At 33.1% G+C, this 22,250-nt stretch overlaps 1 protein-coding gene across 2 annotated transcripts in view; it reads right to left on the minus strand.

Moving 5' to 3' along the window:
• The window catches only part of LOC145246465 (calpain-2 catalytic subunit-like), a 116,083-nt gene that overhangs the window by 59,421 nt on the left and 34,412 nt on the right, over positions 1-22,250 (minus strand). Inside the window, exon 1 of one of the 2 annotated variants that reach the window (XM_080108082.1) lies at positions 4,649-5,823. The exons of the other annotated variant lie outside the window; for it this stretch is intronic. The gene's annotated coding sequence lies outside the window, so the exon portion shown is untranslated. Of the gene's footprint in view, positions 1-4,648; positions 5,824-22,250 lie in introns of those variants that run through there. 2 annotated transcript variants of the gene reach the window in all.

The raw sequence follows: 22,250 nt of genomic DNA on the forward strand, positions 1-22,250 counted from the left end.
TGTAATCTTCCCTGACTAGGATACCCATGCGGCTGAGGGCCGCTTGTGAATTTAATATTTCCATGAGATTTCTTAGGACGAAGGAAGTTTGTTAAATCCGCCTAGGGTGAATGCTGTTTTGTTAAGTTTAGTTTAATTTAGTCTTATACAAAGGATAGTTGGTTGCCTTTGTTTTGTGGCATATCAACCCTTTTCTGGTTATTTCATGCCAAATCCAGTGATTAAGAAATTTTTTTAATAGAATATATATTTTTTCTCAAGTCTGTTTCTATTTAACCCATAGTTGGGACCCTAACAGGTACTACCACTCCGGATCAGAGTGGACCTGGGAGCAATGGCAATTAAATGGTGGCTCCACACTCCCTAAAGCCCGCAAACTGGGGACTCACCATCGGATATAGTTTAAGGTCATATCCAGGACCTATGCAAAGGAAGAAAAAAAGAAGAAAATGAATGTTTGGATGTTCAGAACGTATTCATCATCATATTATAGAAATCCGAAAATTCTATTGCTGGCATTGGTATCTCCGATATTTTGCTAGTCTAGAAATAAATTGGCGATTACGAGAGAGACCACGTGAAGGTTGCCGACATCCTAAGTGAAAGTGAGTTATGTAGAACGAACTGGATTCGAACTTGGGTTATTCAGTCCGTGTTGTTAACCACTTGACCACCGTAACTATCCACAGTAGCTTTTAGACATCAATTAATAATAAATACTTCCCAACTGTCAGTTTCTTTGAAGTATTTAAAAGTGTTTTAGTGCAGCCTACCAGTCCCACAGCTCGTACTTAAAAATTACGAACATTTCAGATTTACATTGAATTTAACTTATATCATTAGACATGAAATAAACTTAACCACTACATGTTAGATATTTTTTAGGATTAAAACTATGTAAAGGATTTTATATTCAAATTGGAATACGTATTCTAGGTATAAAAATTTAGTAACACCATAGTTTAAATCTTTAAATGTTTTGTTGGCCAGTTACAGAAAAGAATGTCGTATTGTTTTGCTACCACTATTCAAAGTTTGAAAAGTGGAGCAAAACTTCAAACAACATCTTTATCGAAAAGATCAGAAAAAAACTAACTTCTTTGAAGACAAGAAAAATACACCAGTTGCCCACCTGCGATCGCTTGTTTCCCAAATGGGCTGTAGTTACATCTCAGAGGATGGGAGCAACCTCATAAAAAAGTAAGCGCTAAAAGAGGTGAAAAAAAAACTACTTTCTCATCGGAGAAGAAGAGACCAGAGAGGAACAGGAGGCTAAATGATAGAGGGAAAAAATGTAGACACTACTATGAGCTATGGAATATACTAACAGCCAATCTTAAAAAGATCGCTCGTTAGGTGAATGTCTGGCATCCGGTAGGATTCCTCCACCCCATGAAAAACAATATAACAAGAAAATTAAAACAACAAAAAAATGGTTTTAATTACCTACTAGACATCATCCTCGAGTGTCTTTGTACATGTGTTTGTCATGGGAAAACTGGCACAGAGATATTTCACACTACAAGTAAATTTTGACCAAATATTCAAAATAGCATAGTAATCAAAGCCCATATAAATATGTGTAATTATCGGACATGGGACGTATAAAAGATTATTATAAGTATGTTGTTGCTTCGGCTAAAAGAGAACGCTAAAAATATCGGAACATTTGAATTTAAAGTTACTTTTTACGTATTCATGAATTTTAATATAGAGGAGTTTCTAAAAGGATTAAAAAACTTCTGACATCGATACAGATATCGGATCAAAGATGCTGAGTCCAAATCTGTGATTGATTTTGCTCTGTGATCAACCGCAAAACTGTTCTGCCGTGACACCTAAGGTCTCTCTGTACAGGGGTTTGTCAGAACAATCTGGCCTGAGGATACTTTTTCCATAGAAGTAAACCCTGACCAAATATTCAAAATCACATAGTATTCGCAGCCCAAATAAGATCTCATCACTACGGCTACTCCACAGCTTTTCCGATGAATGGTACACCTTCTCCAAATGATATTACCTCAAGTAACAGCACGAAGCTGGATACTCCACCAGACAAGATAAATTCTTGTCCTGGAATCCAGTAAAGCCAAGAGACCAACATGAAAGATATACTACAACGTATGAAAATGGTTAATTGGGGAGAGGAAAATGATGTTCTACATTTCTTTACTAACTCAGTGTTTGAGAGATAAAGAACTTAAATGGAACATTCGAATATCTATGTATCTCATATAGACTTCAAGTGTTAGCCCCTGGTTGTGGGCCCCTTGATTTCTGAGAACTTCGACTGAAGTAAAATAAAACAAAAAAAAAATAGTTTCAATTACCCACTAGACATCATCTCAGAGTTTCGTCTGTCTCTCTGCATAACAGTTTGGCAGGACAACCTGACATAAGGATGGTCCACCCTACACGTAAACCCTCACCAAATGTTCAAAATAACACAGTATTCGAAGATTAAATCCCTCTCACATCTATACGTTGACTGATGCGATGAATAGTATACCTTCTCCCACCAGACTAGATGAATTCTTATCCTGGAATCCGGTAAGACCAAGTCACCATAAGAAAAATAAGCAGGTTTTACTGGTCAATTTGGGGAAACGAAAATTAATGTTTTCTACAGTTTTACTAACTCAACGTTCAACAGGTCAAAAGAACTGTAATGTAATATTCGAATGTATATATATATATATATATATATATATATATATATATATATAGTCTTTGAAGTTTTAACCTTTAAAACTATACAAAAAAATATTTTTTATCATTCGTTAGAAAACCATCTAGCCAGTAAGTCATTTAATCACCTGCAATCACTGCATCAACTCGCTCTCGAATTTACTATAATACCAATAATTTATTTTTCAAGGGATCATCAGTTGTATATATATATCATCAGTTATATATATATATATATATATATATATATATATATATATATATATACAAAAGCGCTTTTGTCAGATCACCAAAGTTAAGTGACGTGGATCCTGGCCAGTACAAGATAGGTGACAATTTTGGAACGCTAGGCGTTGTTTGTCTTCTCGTGATCTTGATATACATGCGGCTGGAGATCGCTTGTGAATTTGATATTTCCTGAAAACTTCCAGCATAGCCCGCCAACGGCTAATATCCAAAGCACATGTTACCAGTTCGTTTATATTTCAAATAGATATAAAGTATTATTCCCAAGGAAGGGGCCATTTGATTTCCGCGAATTTCAGTTGAAATTGAACGAACCAAAAAATAACAATTTTGCTCTAAATAACTAGATATGTTGCATCTGAAATTACCAGCAAATAACATTTTTAAACGATACAAATATACAGTAAACGCATTTAAATATGAATAATCGCTAGTGGGGGGGGGCTCAAAATACGCTTAAATATGATATTTTAATTTGTCCAAATTTCACATATATTAATATAGAGTCATGATTTCCAAAGTAAAAAAATGTATTTGGATACCATCAGCTAGAATCGAAACCGAAAGCAAAACTGCATCATTCAAAGCTGGTGACGTTACCACTGCACCAACGTGAAACGCATATGAACTGACTAAAAATAAATTAAAATGAATATGCAAAATGTATACCGATTTTTTTTTTCAATTTTTACCTATTTTTGAGTCCTTAAAAACTATTTTAACTTATTAAAGACCCATAGAAGAACGGTCCATAAAAAAATTGAATCATTTCAGGCCTCTATCGCCGCTTTGCAACTTTTAATTTCTGGAGAGATAGTTTGAAAATATGGAGACAGACAGACAGACAGACATATAGCCTTTTATATATTAGACTACGCTTAAATATGATATTTTAATTTGTCCAGATTTTGTATATATTATCATAGAGTCGTTATTTTAAAAGTTAAAAGAAAAAGTATTTGGGTGCCGTCAGCCAAAATCGAAACCGAAAGCAAAATTGTAGCTTTCAAAGCTGGTGACGTTACCACTGCACCAACGTGACATGCATATGAACTGATTAAAAATTAAAAATTAAAAATAAACTAAAACGAATTTACAAAATGTATAATGATTTTTTTCAATTTTTACCCATTTTTCACCCCTTAAAAACTATTTCAACTTGCTATAGACCCATAAAAAAACGCGAGAGAGAAGAGATAGAGTTTAAAATATGGAGAGAGACACACATACAGACATATAGCTTTTTATATATTAGATTATTACTAGCGGGAGGGGGGGGCTTTATGCGGGCGTAAAATACGCTTAGATTTGATATTTTAATTTGTCCAGATTTCGTATATATTATCATAGTTGTGATTACAAAAGTTAAAAAAAAAAAAATCTATTTGGATGCCATCAGCTAGAATCGAAACCGAAACTGAACTAAGATGAATGCACAAAATGTATAACGATTTTTCAATTTTGACTCTTTAAAAACTATTTTCATCTGCTAAAGAGACATAAAAGAACGGTCCGTAAAAATCTAATCATTTGAGGCTCCTAGCGCCGCTTCTATGGAACTTTTAGTTTCGGAGGAGATAGAGTTTTAAAAAAAATGGAGACAGACAGACATATGTTTTTTTATATGTTAGATTACAGTTATCGGCTTAGAAAATAGTTTACGTTTTAAAACAAAAGGTTTTTAAAGAATTATACAATACAATACAATACCTACAATTCTGGTTAAAATGTGAAATTCTATCCAGTTCCAAAGACTGTCAGTTTCTGTTTAACCATTCCACATACAGAGATCGTCTATTGTCAAAATAGAAAACGGCGAATCCAAGCAGGTATTTTTTTTTTCGAACACTGTATTTCTCAATACCAAAATGTAAATCCACGTGCCATATGACTGGGGTTGTGCATTAAACATAGCATATCTATATGTATAATGATAAGTCAGTGAAATTTGACTGGTGATCTAAGGGATTATTAATTGCAATAGATTTAATGTCTTTTCACTTTGTTGTTGCCATTAAGGGATTCTTTTCTTTTTCTATTCTTTCCTTTTTAGTAATCGATCAGCAGAAAGTTGAACACAGTTTTACATTCCACGACCTTGTAACTCTTTGTTTCTTTTACTTTATCTTTTTAGTCCACACGTTCCATGAACGATGTTTCTTATATTATTGTTTTCTGTGTCGGGATCTATCCATATAACACTTACCTTTGATTAGTTTTTTTTTTAATCTGGAAGTAGTATTTTTTTAAATCCAATCGCTTCATGTTCTGTCTGAAGCGATTTCCATTTGTCAAGGCCAGACACCATTCGAGGATAAGAGTTGATGAGATGCATACTTTCTTAGTGGAATGATAAAGAATAGCAGTAGAGAGTCCAAAATGATGACTGGAGGGTATAAACTTAGATTATTTTGCTGATAATATATTTAAAGATACCCATGTTGTAGACATTGTAGAGAAGCAGACCTATGATATTGTGTTCCACAGCCGAACAACCCTTTGGAAGGAAACTCGGTTTATATAAGTCCTATCTTACGTTTTACAAATAGATATAAAAAGTGAAAGCTTTTTTCCGTTGTGGTAGAAATGCGTTCTTACTGCGAATGTCTTACAAGGAGGAACCAGAGATTGAAGCCCGGTCGAGCTCTATATCTTTTGTAAATCCTGTACGAAGACTCTTCATTTTCAGTTTGAGTTCTATTTTTGTTGTGTGTGCAGAGATGACTGCGTTGTATTCAGTGATTACTTGTTGACGTCCCGTTGTGCGCATGCGTGCGTTCGTGCGTGTGAAATCCGGGACTTTACGAATGAAGACACACGTCAGTCGATAAAACAAAACAAAAAAATGGCCACTACAAGTAAGAGATGGGTGCTGGGTGTGTCGATGTGTCGCGTGTAATAATTCAACTGAAGCAGGTGGAAAGAAACAAAAATAAAATGCACCAGTGCAGATAAATAATGAGGAAACAAAGAAAAAGGAGACAGAAGATCAAAAAGGAATATTAATTTGATAAAAGAGAGAAATTGAGAGAGGGGGGGGGAGGAATGAGTTTTATAATGTAAGATAAGGATGCAGGAAGGATGTAGAAAACTGAATAGAGAACGTTGGGGCGAGTGAGTAAGTTGGTTGATAGTCGAGCTCATTGTGGACACTTACATGATACGTCCTCGACAATCAGTTCTACATAGACTACTAAGCAATTGTGGCGGCCTTTTATCTGTCGAACTCAGGTATTAGGTTTGGATAATTTAAGGTATCCACCCTCCAAGGCCTTTCCTTCCTTCTTGAAGAAGTAGTTAGTTCATAGACAACTTTCTGAGGCGCCTCCATTAAGGAATGCCGACGGGACTGTTAAGATAATTTTAAAGAGCTAGGATGAACTTGCTGCACTGGACCAATCTCTTTATATTCCGACCTTGTGTCACATCTTCCTGTGGTAGGGGGGATTAATACCAAATTCATTTGGTTGTTTTGTTCGTCTTCTGACAACATATCAACACATTCATCATATCTTATTATGTCAATCCTGGGCAGTACAAGTTGGTACATCACCGCAGTCACTGAAGTTGTGTTACATGGTCGATCTGGGATTTTCGACAAAGGCAATTACTTGTTGTTCCTGGCATCCACATGTGGAGATTGTTTCACCTTTGCTCGGTCCAAGATCATTTAGTTCCTCCTTGGGAGAATCGCTCTATGTGGAAAATGTTTTCTTAGCTCCGCTCAAACAGTCATTCCAGTCATTTCACCTGTCAATGCGGTAACTCTATCACCGCACAGGATCAAGACTCCCTTTGGTCATTAAACTGATTCTTTTCAATCTGCCTCTTCGTTGTCCATATTCAGATGGAGGTTGTCTACTGTTAGCTTCCCACTTAGTCCCCAAAACTCACATGGGCATTCCCTTGGACATGGGGACGTGTCATGCCACTCAACTGGCATACCAACCACGTGAAAATAGTACTTTACTTTAAAAATGTGATTCGCGGAGTATATCGATTTCTTTTTCATACGTCGATGGCATGAACACAACTATTCATGTTCGATTTGTTTGGGGCAGATTTCTAGTTTTTCATCCAAAATAGCGAAAACCAGTGATGTCATTAAATAGTCTGCAATTTTATAGCGGGGCGTCAAAAGTTTATACCCTTGTTTACAGAAAACAACGTACGATTAGAAAATATTTCTTTTCTGTTTCAATTTAAGTCAGTGTTTATAAACATTTTTTTCTCAAAAAGTATTTTTCTTTAAAATTGTGAAATAAAACCATCTGTGTTTTATAATATAGCACTTTTTAAAACAAAGTGTCTATAAATATTTTTTTTTCAAAAAGTATTTTTCTTCAATATTGTTAAATTAAAACACTTGTTTTTATAATATAGCACTTTTTAAAAGTGCTATATTATAGAAAACACAAATGCTTTTATTTAACAATTTTGAAGAAAAATACAGTGTTTATAAATATTTTTTTTGAAAATGTATTTTTTCTTCAAAATTGTGAAATAAAAACATTTGTGTTTTGATATTATAGCACATTTTAAAACAAAGTATTCATCAAGATTTTTCTCAAAAAGTATTTTTCTTCAAAAGTGGTAAATAAATTATCTGTGTTTTTTATAAACAGTACCTTTAAAAAAAGTTTCAAAAAGTATTTTTTTTCCAAAATTGTGAAATAAAAACGATCTGTGTTTTTATAATATAGCAATTTTTTAAACAAAGTGTTTATAAATATTTTTTTTCAAAAAGTGTTTTTCTTCAAAATTGTAAAATCAAAACATCTGTGTTTTTATAGACAATACTTTTTAAAACAAAGTGTTTATAAACAATATTTTTAGACAAAGAATATTTATTTTTAAGGTGAAAAAATTACAATTTTCCTTGTTTTTTTATATTGTTTTATATTTAGCACTCATCCGAAGTTCAAGCGAACCTCATCAATTGTGATAATATGGCCCTTAATTTAAAACTTAAATATGCGCAAGATCTCAGTGTAAAAATTACATGACAGTATTCAGTTTGTGACAGTTGAAGACGGTTGTCCGCTTGGCGATCCTCCGAGAGAGATTGCAGAAATTAGAGATATTGCAGTCAAAGTTGGATGAGAGCAAAAAGAACTTTAGCATATGATGAGATAAACCGACCAACCGACTGACAAATATGCCTCAACAAAGAGCTATCGCTAAAGTTTAATGATCCTTTATCAGGCACACTGAGAGCACGACTGATTTACACACAATGCACGGCGTCTCTGTTTTCTCTTATGAGTTTGCGCTATTCTATTTAATTCTTTTATACTAATAAACAAGTGCTTTCAATGTCGTTTTTCTTTTGCAAATTAAAATCAATGTAATAATCGTTTTTTATTGACGAAATTTATTGATAATTTATTGATTTTGGATTTTTCTTACGATTTTATATTTTTCGATCGATGTATTTTTCTTTTAAAATTAAAATAATTTCAAATCAATTCACTAAATAATCGTTTTTTTTATTTATTTACAAAATTCGAAAAATATATTGATATAATTCGATAATTTTGCATTTTATTCTAATGCTTTGTATTCAATTATATCGTTATAATGTTTTATACTTATTTTGTCAAAAAATTAAAATCAATATACATACTTAAAATCTTAAAAAGTGCAACAAAATGTCAATTACATTTTAATTAGTGCATAATGCACGTCTGATTGAGTTGAAATAAAATAGTGTTTATTAAAATTCTAGTATCTTCCTTTTAAAGTATGATACATTCAATATTTTCCGGTAAAATAATTTGCCAGTTAAGCATTTTGTTAAATATTTTTTCTGTTAAGGTGTTGAATAATTAACATTGTTAAAAGTTAATTAGTTATTATCGATCTATCTGTCTATCTGTCTATTTATCTATCTATTCAATGATATTCTTAAAATAGTTTATATTGGGAGTTTTTATTGTTTATAGAATATAGTGTAGCAATGGGTTTAAGCTGAGATGTTTACATAAATTAGCTAGGTTAAATATAAACAAAATAACCTTGGGCATGCAGACGTAAAAAGGTCGCACGTTAGGAATACGCGTGCTTTTTGAATGATGACGTAACGGAACTTAGGTGAGGAGGTCGGGAAGTTTGGTCAGTTAAAGAGATTTGGAGCTTGGTCAAGGGAGTGAGCAGACGGCCAGGAAGCGAAGCTGAATAGAACAAGCATGTAGACAAGAAATGCAGACTCTGTAAAAACCATTTGAGACAACTGAAATAACTTTATATTTAAAAAAAAAATAGTGTTGCTCTGTGGTTTCACAAAAGAAGTAAGAACAGATGTCTCAATTGGATGGTGTTGATCATTTCATGTTTCGTCACGGAGTTCAGCAGGAAGATAGAAGAACTCTTGAAGAAAGAAGGTATGAAGCATATATTCTTCTTGCACAAAAATGATAACTTTATGCTAATATGAACTGTAATTTATATACCCGTGTGCTAACTCTGTGATACAACATGACTTAATTTATACGTCGATGTCATATCCCCTGGCTGAACAATAATACATACAGTTTATACGTTTATAATCTGGTGCCGTTTGGAGGACATAAATATCATCCTTCTAATATCTCCCTCTCTATATATAATATGACTGTTTTAATATCTCACCATATAACAAAGGCAGAATTTTTTTTCCAAGAAAATACCTATTCATTAGCAACATTAATAATCACAAAAACAGTAACATTATATTTACCAATTAACAAAACATGTTACGAATCACAGAAATAGTATCAAATAATGCAATCTATATATCTATAAAAGTGAACGTGTCTGTGTGTTTGTGCGTCTGTCTGTGTGTCTGTGTACATTTTCCTTCGCAATAACTCTGTTAATTTTCAGTCTACAGACTCGAAATTTGATATACAGGGTACTGAGATTTGGGAAAATTTATGTGATCAGTTTTCGGGCAGAAATTCAGCTGTTAAGGAGTAAAAGTTCAACGATTTGACCTTTGAAAACTCTACCAAACTCCTCCAACAATTTGGAGTCTAAACACTTGAAATTTTAGATATAGGTTCTTTGGACATGGATCTAACTTAATAACTTGATATGGGCCCAAAACAATAAATTTTAAGGGGTCATAATAGGGGTCAACGTTATAAAAATTGACTTTTTTTTTCAGCATACACCTCCAAACACCCGGGCAACGCCGGACACCCATGCTAGTACTTACAAAAAAAATATAATTTTTTATGTTATATTGATTCATGCCAATGCCATAATTCGCCTGCAGTGATGAAGTCACACTCCTATACCACGCTAAGGTGATGGTTGGATTTTAAGGGAGAAGGTCACTAATATGTTTGTATTTGTTTTTGTTTTTTGCTATTTAGGTTGTATATATAGCATGGTTTTGGATTTTATTTATATTTTAAAAAAAATGCCAACAATATTGAACATTTTGGAAGGAAAATTGACATTATTGAAACATTAATAACACTGACAATATCCCCCTTGTCATTATTATTTCTAACAATGTAAGTATAATGCCCTAAATCGACTCTACTCAAAATGAGCGTAATAGCTGCTTTTAATTTGAAATTTGTGCTAAAAATATTTCGTTTATTTTTTATTGAAATTCATTATTCGGCGAGGAGCATAATGTTCAAATAAATATCTACTTATTTGTATATATATATATATATTTCATTTCAGTAGGAAAAGTTCTAGCGACTTTTCCAAATGCTCAGTAATTTGTTGACATTCGTTATACTGGTTGCGCATTTAAGAGTCAGTTTTGAGCAAACTTTTGAATTACTGGCGATCATCAGTAAGGTGGAGTTCAGTAGTCATTCTCATTGGATTTTTTATCAATCGGCAGAGTTTAGAATCCATAGACAGCTTTAAAGGCGCAATTGCATTCATTATCTTGTAATCTGTGGCAGTGCATTTCATGTATTTTTACATATTTCAGTGTTTTACTTTCTTTAAAATTGAATAATTGTTTGGCACTGTCAGGCCCATCGTTTATCAAACATTTTCAAAATGCAATAACATCTTCTTGTTGGCCACTATAAAAACACCTCCAATCGATTCTCCAAGGTCAACAACACTGTGAATGCCAGGGACAAGCAATCTTTTCAATTGCTGAATTGTCAAATCAATGTTTGGAGTGTTTTTAATGATGTCACATAACAAAGAAAGGTAGTAAATTGTTTGAACAATGCTGTTAGCAAAACAAACCTTTCTCTCATTAATGATCAATTTTAGGTCCAAATTATTTTGAGCATCTGAATTGTCAATTTTTGGCCGTTATCTATTTTAATTATTGTATTTTTGCCCCAAAATCATGGTCAATAATGATTGTTTTTCGCACAATGATAAACTGGGAGCCTTAACAGAGGAAGGAGGATATAAGGAAAATTAACTCTGTCTCTTTTCAAACTATTATATTCCGTTCATGCACTTTTGTCACACATGATCGATTTATGATGGTCAAATTTTATTAAATAGATATTGCACAGCTTTCTAACACGTGACAACGCTGCATAGACCATTCTGTCTGAAAAGACATCAGCACCTAAGTCAACAATGATACAATCTACTGAAATACCTTGGGTTTTGTGGACAGTCAAAGCATAGATGAGTGACAAAGACATTTGAAATCTAGTTACAAAGAGTCTATGGGCAAACTCATATTCAGCTTGCACAAATTCGACATTGACCGCATGGTCTACATGGTAAAATTTTACAGTGATAGCAACATTTTAGCCATTTTTTTATTTGTATTTCAGGAAAAGCATTCATCGTAAGTGAACTTAAATTCAACACAACATTTTGTGTGATCTCGCAGTTCCCTGCTTAACTAATATTCCAGCTTAATGAAAATGAGTTTGGTTTAAAACAAATACAACGCAGTGATATTGTTTGTTAAAATAATTTATAACAGCGTTTCAAATTTATAGATTATTCAAACTTTTATTGTCATCGCGTTTTGTTTAAACTCACGTTTGAAGTGATAGTAGAAATATGTCTTTCTGAACTTGACAATATTTATTATAACTGGAGAGTATTGATGCTGGAGTCCTTCAGGAGAGCATTCTGAGCCCAACTCTCTTCGTGATCTCCATCAACGATCTCCCAAATCACATCCTAAGATTATTCGTAGACATTTATATTGACGACACTACTATCTACGGCAACACTTCAAAGGCCGAAAATGACCAAGTTCTCTCTGATTCTTTCTTCTCTGACCTTGAGCACGTGGTACAATAAGGAAAGAGGTGGTTGGTTAATTTTAATGCATCTAAAACCAAGCTCATATCTTTCCATCATAAACGCTCTGATCCCCGTCTGGCATCAATCGAAATGAATGGCTCTCATCTTGGGGAGGTTCCATGTTTAGACAAGCTTCCGGGTCTGACCTTTACTCTTGGTCTAAAATGGAACACGTACATCAAATCCGTTGCTAAGGTTGCTGGAAAAATGGTAGGATCATTCTATCGATCCAGTAGATATCTCACTGCTGATGTAATTCTCTACCTGTATAAGAGCCAGGTACGTCCAAGGAGTACCTGGGTAGGCGATGCTAAAAGCATCTTATCCTGCCTTGAAAGAGTTTAAAATAGATTTCGTAATCTAGTGGGGAATGCCCTTTTCTCTTCCCAACCTCTTTCTCACAGAAGAGACGTGGTGATCCTGTCTCTTCTTTATTGTTAATTTCATGGCAAGTGTTCGTCTGAGCTTCAATCTATGGTTCCCGCTTGCCAAACTTTCACGAAAAATACTCGTCTAGTTGAAACCACTATCAAGAATTTCCCCCACTCTTTACCTGTGCCTAAACCTAAACGTAGATTCCATGAACAAAGCTTATTTCTTAGAACTGCACGCCCGTCGAACTCTGATCTGTTCATCTACTTTCCAGATGACTACAATATGGTTGTCTTCAAGTCCAATGTAAACAAGTTCTTGATAAGCCGTCCCCTTAAGTAATCCAATTTATCAAATTCACACTACGAACGATTACTACAATATTGTCCTATTGACTACTCTACACTCATTAACTCCTAAACTCGAGTGGCCTCCGGGCTTGATAACTAACGACTCCTTTGTAAAAAAAAATAATATATAATGATTTGAATCCGAATAATCGAATTGATTAAAATGATTAGTGCTAATCACAAATATTCTAAAACTTAATAATAAAGATAGTTTTGTGTTTTTACGATTAATCTATGTATGTATATGTATGTACATTAAAGCAAGAGTGCTGTGAACATATAACAAAATGAAATCTTTCTAGATTCCGACGAGTTTCGAACGCGAGCTTCTGCGTGTTTAGCAGACGTGATTAACACTGTACCTTAATGACTACTTGATATTGTATGTACAATTATTATTATTATTATTATTATTATTATTATTATTATTATTATTATTATTGTTGTTGTTGTTGTTGTTGTTGCATCTTTATTGTCACAATCTATTACGTTCGCGGAAAAATCTTACGAACAAAAATTGCAAAAATACTTTTTTTTCTAAAAGATCGATATTAGATCAAAATATATAAAAAAATATCTCAAATGGATCAGAAAAACATGAAGAGCATTATTATTTCTATTCCAAAAGAATTCATTAAATATTTGGTGAATAAATTAAAAATTTGTTTTTACATAGTATACCTGAAGCTTCATTACGGAATAGTAGTCATCCTCGCAAGTGAACTAAGCTTCGACACAACATTTTGTTGAGTTTCGCAGTTCCTTGCTCGACTTATATTATATATATATATATATATATATATATATATATATATATATATATATATATATATATATATATATATATATATATATATGTATGTTCCTTGCTCGACTAATATTATATATATATATATATATATATATATGTATGTTCCTTGCTCGACTAATATTATATATATATATGTATTTTCCTTGCTCGACTAATATTATATATATATATATATATATATATATATATATATATGCATATATGTATGTATATATCAAACTTTAACTCTTTATAGATGCTTCCATAAAACTCAAGGCAGCGCTGATAGTTCTTGATAACTGTTGCATTCATTTGGTTCCATTATTCGATTTAATGATTGTCTTAATCGTCGAAATTAAAAACTCAATAAATACGCATTAATCATTAATCGCGTTGTATAAATTCACATACACACATACACCCCCCCCTCTCTCTCTCTCTCTCTCTCTCTCTCTCTCTCTCTCTCTCTCTCTCGCTCGCTCGCTCACCACTTTATTTGTGAGCCTGCATTTTGTTTCTTTTTCTTTATCAGATTTCATTGTTCAGCAGATTTTTTTCTCCCTCGCTACTTTTTTTTTTTTTTTTAGTATTTCTTGAACCGCTTGATCATTTTATTGGCTCTCTTTCTTCCGGTACGTTGAGCTGGCAAAACGGAAGCAGTGATTAAAAAAAAAAATAACGTCGTCGTGCGATTGGATTGCAAATTAAAAGATAGTGTTTGAAAAAGAGAAAAATAGAAAGAGAAAACTAATGAAATGAGGATAGGTGTGATAAGGATAGAGAGAAAAGGGAAAAGATAGCGAAAAAAAAAGAAAAGAAATATGAGTAAATAAAGAATGAGAGCGGGAAGGATGTAAAAAAAAAATAATGGAAAAAAAGGAAACACTAAGAAAAAAAAGAAGAAAAGTACAAAGAAAAAAAAGGAATAATCAAAAGAATTGGTGAAAGTAAGAATAATCTAAAAAAGTTAAAAAAAAAAAAAAAAAAGGATACAGAAAATAACAAGAAAAATGAGAAAGGAAAGAGAAAGAAAATAAATATGGAATAAAAAAATGTAAGGAAAAAAATTTAAAAACGAAAGAATATAAAAAAAAACAAAAGTAAAAAAAAGAAAAGAAAGAAATAGAACCAATAGAAAGTAACAAGTAAACAAATAAACGAAAATAAATTTAAATAGATATTAATTAAGGAATACAGAAATAATCAGGAAGAAAAAGAAAGGAAATCAATGAAAATAAAATGGGAGCCAAAATGTAAGTGAAAAAGGGACGAATAAAATGAGATAAAAGAAATAAAAGAAAAGAAAGAAAAAAAAAGAAATTAAAACATATAAGGTATGAAAACCAAAAGAAAACAGAAAATAATTAAAGAAGAAAAAAACGTAAGGAAGGAATTCAAGCAAAATAAGGTATAAAAAAAACAAAAAAATACAAAAGAAAGAAATTGAGCAAATAGCAAACCACAAAGAAAAGAAATCGAAATAGATATTAAGAAACAAGAGAAAAATAAGAAAGAAAAAAAAATGAAACAAAAAAAAAAAAGAAACAGGTAAGAAATGGATTGTGCACTTGTCGAAGAGAGGGCTGCTGTGTTGCCATGAGAACAAATATCTAAACAATAAACAAGTGGCCTTTCAGGTGTTTTACTTGTAATTGGGTATTGATTTGTGTGCACGGGTGGCTTTGCTTCAATTTTTTATCTATCAAATGTCTATAGGCACACACACGCGCGCGCGCGCGCACGAGCGTACACATACACACACACACACACATATATATATATAATATGAAATAAATAAAATACTGAAATATCGTAGTATTCCAAATTATATCACACTGTAAACATAAAGTCCAAATAAATATTAGTATCAATATTTAATAAGATATTGCCTTATAATAATAGGATATTAGTATTGTAATATTTAATAAGACGATCCCAAGTACATAAAATATTCTTGTAATTCTACATAATTTGATTCAGAATGTCCATTTATATATATATATATATATATATATATATATATATATATATATATATATATATATATATATATATAGGTTTGGTTGAATATCAGCGCTATCCTTTGCAGATTCGTGTTTTGATTTTGTCCCCCCCCCCATTTTTTTCAAATTGGCAGGTTAACTTTCTCGCGTTTTACGCGAGAGTGTAGAAAAATTCGCCAATCGTAATAACGTTTTCAAAGGTACTGTGGTATAGTGAACATGAATTCACCTATGAACATTCCCTATACTACAGTACCTGAAGACGACCCATTTGGATTGAAAACATTAGTACGTTTGGTGAATTTCTGGACTCTTTCGCGAAAAACGATTGTAAACAATTCCAATACTACAATTATATTTAAATAACATTCAGATTATTTTATTGGTTGTATGGTACATATATCATGATCATTAAAGGCATTGGGTATCCCTTATAAGGGTAGCTGTACGTGAAACTGTGAAGCAAGGATTGAGCAATCCTCAACCACACCTCTCCTGAGTCGACACTGGCTAATTACAATGGCAATGAGAAGTCCAGGACAGATCGTATACAACACCTGGCATTCCCAAATGGTCATCTATTTTAGCACTGACGGAGTTCAATGTCGCTTAATTTCGGTTATTTAACGGGAACCGGTATGTCAAAGTGAGCGTATAATATTACTACTGCATGTATATACACATACAATGTAATAATACATCGTTTATATATTTACTTCAACAGTGCTCAATGTATAATTAGAGCATAGTAATATGGAAATATATATATATGATAACTAAGTTACACATGGGTGTCCATGTTTCACTCCCACAGAAAATCATAAGGCCAAGGTAATTTAGCCTAGTGATTTCTTGCAGCAATGAAACATGGATGCTTTTGCATAGCTTACTTACTCTTCTGCTTATTATACTCCCTAAAAACATTTAGAATGTATTGAGGAGTATTCATTAGTTGATGTGCAAATAGCTATTGTTAAAATTTCACAGAAATTGGTGGTATCTGAAATTACAAGAAGAGGTTTCACTGTTTTTTGATGAATTAAATTAAACTAAATATAATCGACATTACGACTCCTTTCGCCTAGTATCTGTGTATCAAATTCATACTTAGCAGTTATTTAGTTTTAGATGTGAGTCTTGTAATACAAATATATAAAAAAATATACGCATTCTAGAGTTGATAAAAATACAGGATGGAAAGATAAAAGGGTTGCCCTAAAGAATTAGATTTATTTAAAGACTTTTATATAAAAATCAATTCAGATAACTTGATTATGTAGTAGAACTGACATCTATTAAATATAGCCGCTTTCAGCCTTAATTACCACCTCGATATGATTCCGGAACTGGGAGCACGTCTTTTTTACAAGTACTGGTGGGAGCTCGACAAATACCGGGCGGGTGGAGTGTATCAGGCTGGCTTTCGTGTTGTGAAAGGTCATGGTGGTGATGTTCTCGCCGTATGTCCAAACGAAGTAGTCCAGCAGGCTCAGGTCTGCGGAGGAGGGGAGGGGCAGTGAAAGAAGGGTACAAAGTCGTAGCACTCCTTCAGAAGCCAAGCCTGTGTCTCATTGGACTTGTGGGCCGAGTTCTGCTACCACACCCAGGGTCTACCAGCGGCCACCTTATTACACCAGCGGATCACCATACTCTTCAGCACATCCAGGTACACTTTGGTGTTGACTTTAAAGCTGACTCCGAAGATGTTAGGTAGCATGATGTGGCCGTCACTTGAAACCACACCAAAAACCATTACCGTGGCCGGAAATTTTGTCATCATCATCCTGAGGACGTCCTGCTTATTCGTGACAATTCAGCGATGAATTTTGAACGTACTGGCAATGGTCCTGTTGTCATAACTTGGATCGATAGAGAGCATGAGTTGTACAGCGACGCATCTCCGATCTCGTTCGTTGAACATTGTGTTATTTTCAGAAAAGATAGAAAGCTCCTATCGCTCTTGGTATTTGTACACAACTGGCCAACTAGCAGATGGTCTGCAACAAAATAAGAAAACCGGTTTTCGTCAAACAGAAATGGAATCATGCGTATTTTCTAGTGCGACAATTTTATCATTCCAACCAGTAGAGATATTTTAGTAAATAAAATTGTAAATCGGTTATTTTGGTCTGATGGAAGACAAACTTTGAATAATTGATGGCTGAAACATGTATGCACTTTTATAGCAAAACTATATGTATGAATACATATTTATACTAAAATACAACTCTACTTGTTATTGAGCACTATTTTATAAACTCTCAACCTTCATTGGATTAAGATCTATGAAACGATAACCATGACCCATACAAATATTATATATTTTTGCACCAACCTTATATATATATATATATATATATATATATATATATATATATATATATATATATATATTGTGACGATACGTCCCAGTTGAAAATTCCCAAAAGGGAATTTATCCCGAAACGTATCGTAAAATTAAAAAAAAAAAAATGATGTACGTGCCGGCCGTAAACTTATCACAACCCAGTAGCACTTACCCAGGTTCTAAACAATACTTCCGTCGTGGAATGTTTTTTATAAGATTCACGGTTGACGAAATACCAGGCAATGAATAACGAAACAACATGGCTGTATATGCATTATACGAATGTCATTTATAGTGCGTTAAAAATTCAATAATCAAGACAAAATGTTAAGAGGAAATAATAATAAGAAGAAAACATGCAGATAGTGTCAAACAGGTCAAAAGGGGGGCAACACTAAAAAAAACTGGTCCAGCAAGTCGACGTTGTGAAATATAGGGGGGGGGATATTGAATAGTACTTAACTGTAAGGACGTGCATCCAACTAATGATTGGGTATCCGACAAAATTCAATGTTCTGATGTTATAATGTGAGGCAGCCCCATTTCACCGACACGCCAGTCGATATGCTTCGAAGTTCGCTTGTCCACTTGTCTTTCCTCGCATTCGTTTCTCGCTTGTTTTCTCAACCACCGACGTTCTGGTATGTTCTTCCCATATCTCGAACCAAGGTAATTTCGTAGTTCTGATTAAAATGCGCAGGAATAAACGCGTATAGTTGCCAAATCTTCTTCTTTTTTTTTTCAATTTTGATTCCTTAGCAGCTATTTTACCAGTAAATAAAAAAAAAAACAAAAAAAAAAAACAAATCGAAAATGTTCCTCAGGTCCAAATGCTCAAAAACTATATATATCATGATTCAAGTCTGGAGACGAAAAATTCACGAAGTAGTCTGATAGTGACTTTAGCACACACAGGCAAGGTCGCTTATATATATATATATATATATATATATATATATATATATATATATATATATATATATATATAGAGAGAGAGAGAGAGAGAGAGAGAGAGAGAGGAGAAAGAGAGATAGATAGATAGATAGATAGATAGATAGATAGATAGATAGATGTGTTTGTGTGCTTGATCAATTTATCATAAATGCTACGCAATTATACACGATGTATAAAAGACGCATAAATACAACTAGACGTAATAGTTAAATCAAACTAACCATCCAATAAGAGGCATAAAATTAATTAATTAATTAATTAATTAATTAATTAATTAAAGTTCGTTTTTCAAAGAATATAAAAATTAGTTAATTTTTATTTAGTCTCTCGCATATCCATAACGTTGGATATTAAAAAATTAATTTATATAATTTTTAAAGTAAAAAATAGGGTTTTTATATCAATGCCTGGGCGAGAAAAAACTAAACTTTATATATATATATATATATATATATATATATATATATATATATATATATATATATATATATATATATACTCGCAAAAACCAAACACAACAAGAAAGAATAACTTCATATTATCCGAAAAAATACAAATATGAAGTTATTCCTTCTTCTTTTTGGTTTTTGCCAGTATATATGTCTGCTCGATTACGGAAATGTTAATTATGTTGCTTAATATTTGAGTCAATTTACATGACTTAAATTCTTACTGATATATGTACACTGCCATTAGCTAATAGCTTTTAAATATATTAAACCTTTGGAATAATATTTTCTTTTGGGAAACATCAGCGCAGGGAGACACGATCACCGTTGATCGGGAGATTCGAACCCAACCACAATGTCATTTCTGAGTCCATTAGTGATCTTAACATCACGATCTGCGCACGTGGGATTTAGTGACCGATTTATTTCATTTCAACATAAGGTGCTTAATAATCTCGCTAGATTCAGCCACTCTGATGAGTCGTAGACAACAAAACACCTGTCAGTGGATAATTACTTTATATATATATATATATATATATATATATATATATATATATATATATATATACACGTTTTATTTTTTACTAGCGGGGGTACCCGGCGTTGCCCGAGTGTTTGTTTCCGGGACGGGGGGGGGAGTTTTAAAAAATGTTATGGTAGGTAAGTAAGAAGGATCAACCCCGGAGTCATGAGTAAAAGTAGGAAAATAAAGTGTGAAAAAAAAAAAAAAAAAACAAACATCTGCAACGTTAACAGTTCGGCCACCAAGAAAAGTCTATTCCAGTTGTTTAGGAAAAAAAAAAAAAAAACGACTACGGTAGGTCGGCGCGAACATGAAAATATAATGTGAATTGTCCAGCACGCTAACCACTACGCCACAGAGCACTGCAGCTTAGTTTAGTGATTTTAAATAACTTGACATGAAAGAACTACGAAGCCAAACCGGTGTTCTCTTCTCAACTGTTCCTTGTGAACGATCCCCAAACGGTGTTAAGTGGTGGCAGGGGGAGGAGGAATTTATTAGAGAGAAAATATTTTACCACTTCCATTGATCTTAACCGATTTTGGCCGTGACTTCTCAGCAGAAAAAGTATAGAAATCTAAGATTATCGAGGAATTTGAGAAATAATAAGCCTATAACACACCTCAGATATTGTTCTGCCGTTTGTGCATATTATATTTGCATGAAATATCTTGATTTTTAATCCTATTAAAGTCAAAATCAGACGAGAAAAAATGAGTTCATTTTATTTATATAGAGAAGAGAAGATTACCGTTTTTTTTCTGTTTAGTTACTGTAAAGTCTGAGGAGGCTACATAACGGCTAAAACACGGTCGCGTAGCTGAAACAAAAATGTAACTAAACAGAAAAGAAAACGGTAATAAAAAATAAAACGCATATATGCTCTACGACAGTATTCAGCTCTTTCTTCAGGTTTTTATTGATTACTATTTTTACTATATATATATATATATATATATATATATATATATATGTTGAGCACTTTCAGTTGAATTAAAAGTCGGTCAATTTAGCTCTTATGCGTAGATCATCGTATAACGATTAGATCACTGTCTGACTGACGTAAATGAAAACTTAAAATTAAAATATTTAAAATTCAACGCTATTTCACACGGTTAATGGTAGCCGAATGGATACGGCCTCCGCTAATCGAGCCAGAGATGTCTCGTGTCGCGGGGTTCGAATCGTTCGACTGGTAGTAATCGTGACACCCTGCACTGAAGAATCCGAAAGGATGAAACACTAGTGTCTGTAGGTATTTAATTATTATAGTAAAAAAATAATTATGACATCCCCTTTAAGAAATTCGTTTCTTATCGTTGAGCACTTTCAGTTGAATTAAAAGTCGGTCAATTTAGCTCTTATGCGTAGATCATCGTATAACGATTTGATCACTGTCTGTCTGACGTAATGAACATTTAAATTAAAATGTTTAAAATTCAACGCTATTTCACACGGTTAATGGTAGCCGAATGGATACGGCCTCCGCTAATCGAGCCAGAGATGTCTCGTGTCGCGGGGTTCGAATCGTTCGACTGGTAGTAATCGTGACACCCTGCACTGAAGAATCCCGAAAGGATGAAACACTAGTGTCTGTAGGTATTTAATTATTATAGTAAAAAAATAATTATATATATATATATATATATATATATATATATATATATATATATTCCGTCCTCTCCATCTGGGGATACTAAATTGGTAAAAAGGAAAATTAGTGCCAACTCACATTTAGGTAAAAATGCACTTTCGCATAAATATTTGAATTCATTCAAAACGTATCGAAAAAGCAAAATAAATAAATAAATAAATAAGCTCTACGAAAATCGCCATATATCCAAACAGTCGTGTGAGAGGGACCAATGGTAGGAGTTTCGACTTCTTACCATGGGGTCTCGATTTTGAATCCCTCTAGATTCAGTCACTTTGTTGAATCGTAGACGACGAAACTCGTGTCAGTGGATAATTATATTTTAAAATAACAATAAGAGCATATAGTGTGTGTGTGTGTGTGTGAGAGAGAGAGAGAGAGAGAGAGAGAGAGAGAGAGAGAGAGGAAGATAGACGAAGTGTGTACTTCGCGAGTAATTCAATTGATAAAGACTATCTCTCTCAAATTGTCTATTGTCTTTCGGAAACAAAGTTGATAAGCAGATAGATCAATACAGATCATCGATCTTTGTTAAAGAAACTATTCAATTTTCGAAACTCTGAAATGAACAGCCTGGTTCATCCGTCTATTCGTGCATGACGGTCATTAGGACAACACGAAATGTGCC

Source organism: Euprymna scolopes, chromosome 24 (genome assembly GCF_053919585.1).
Source record: "Euprymna scolopes isolate OS-2025 chromosome 24, ASM5391958v1, whole genome shotgun sequence".
NCBI classification, from domain to species: Eukaryota; Metazoa; Mollusca; class Cephalopoda; order Sepiida; family Sepiolidae; genus Euprymna; species Euprymna scolopes.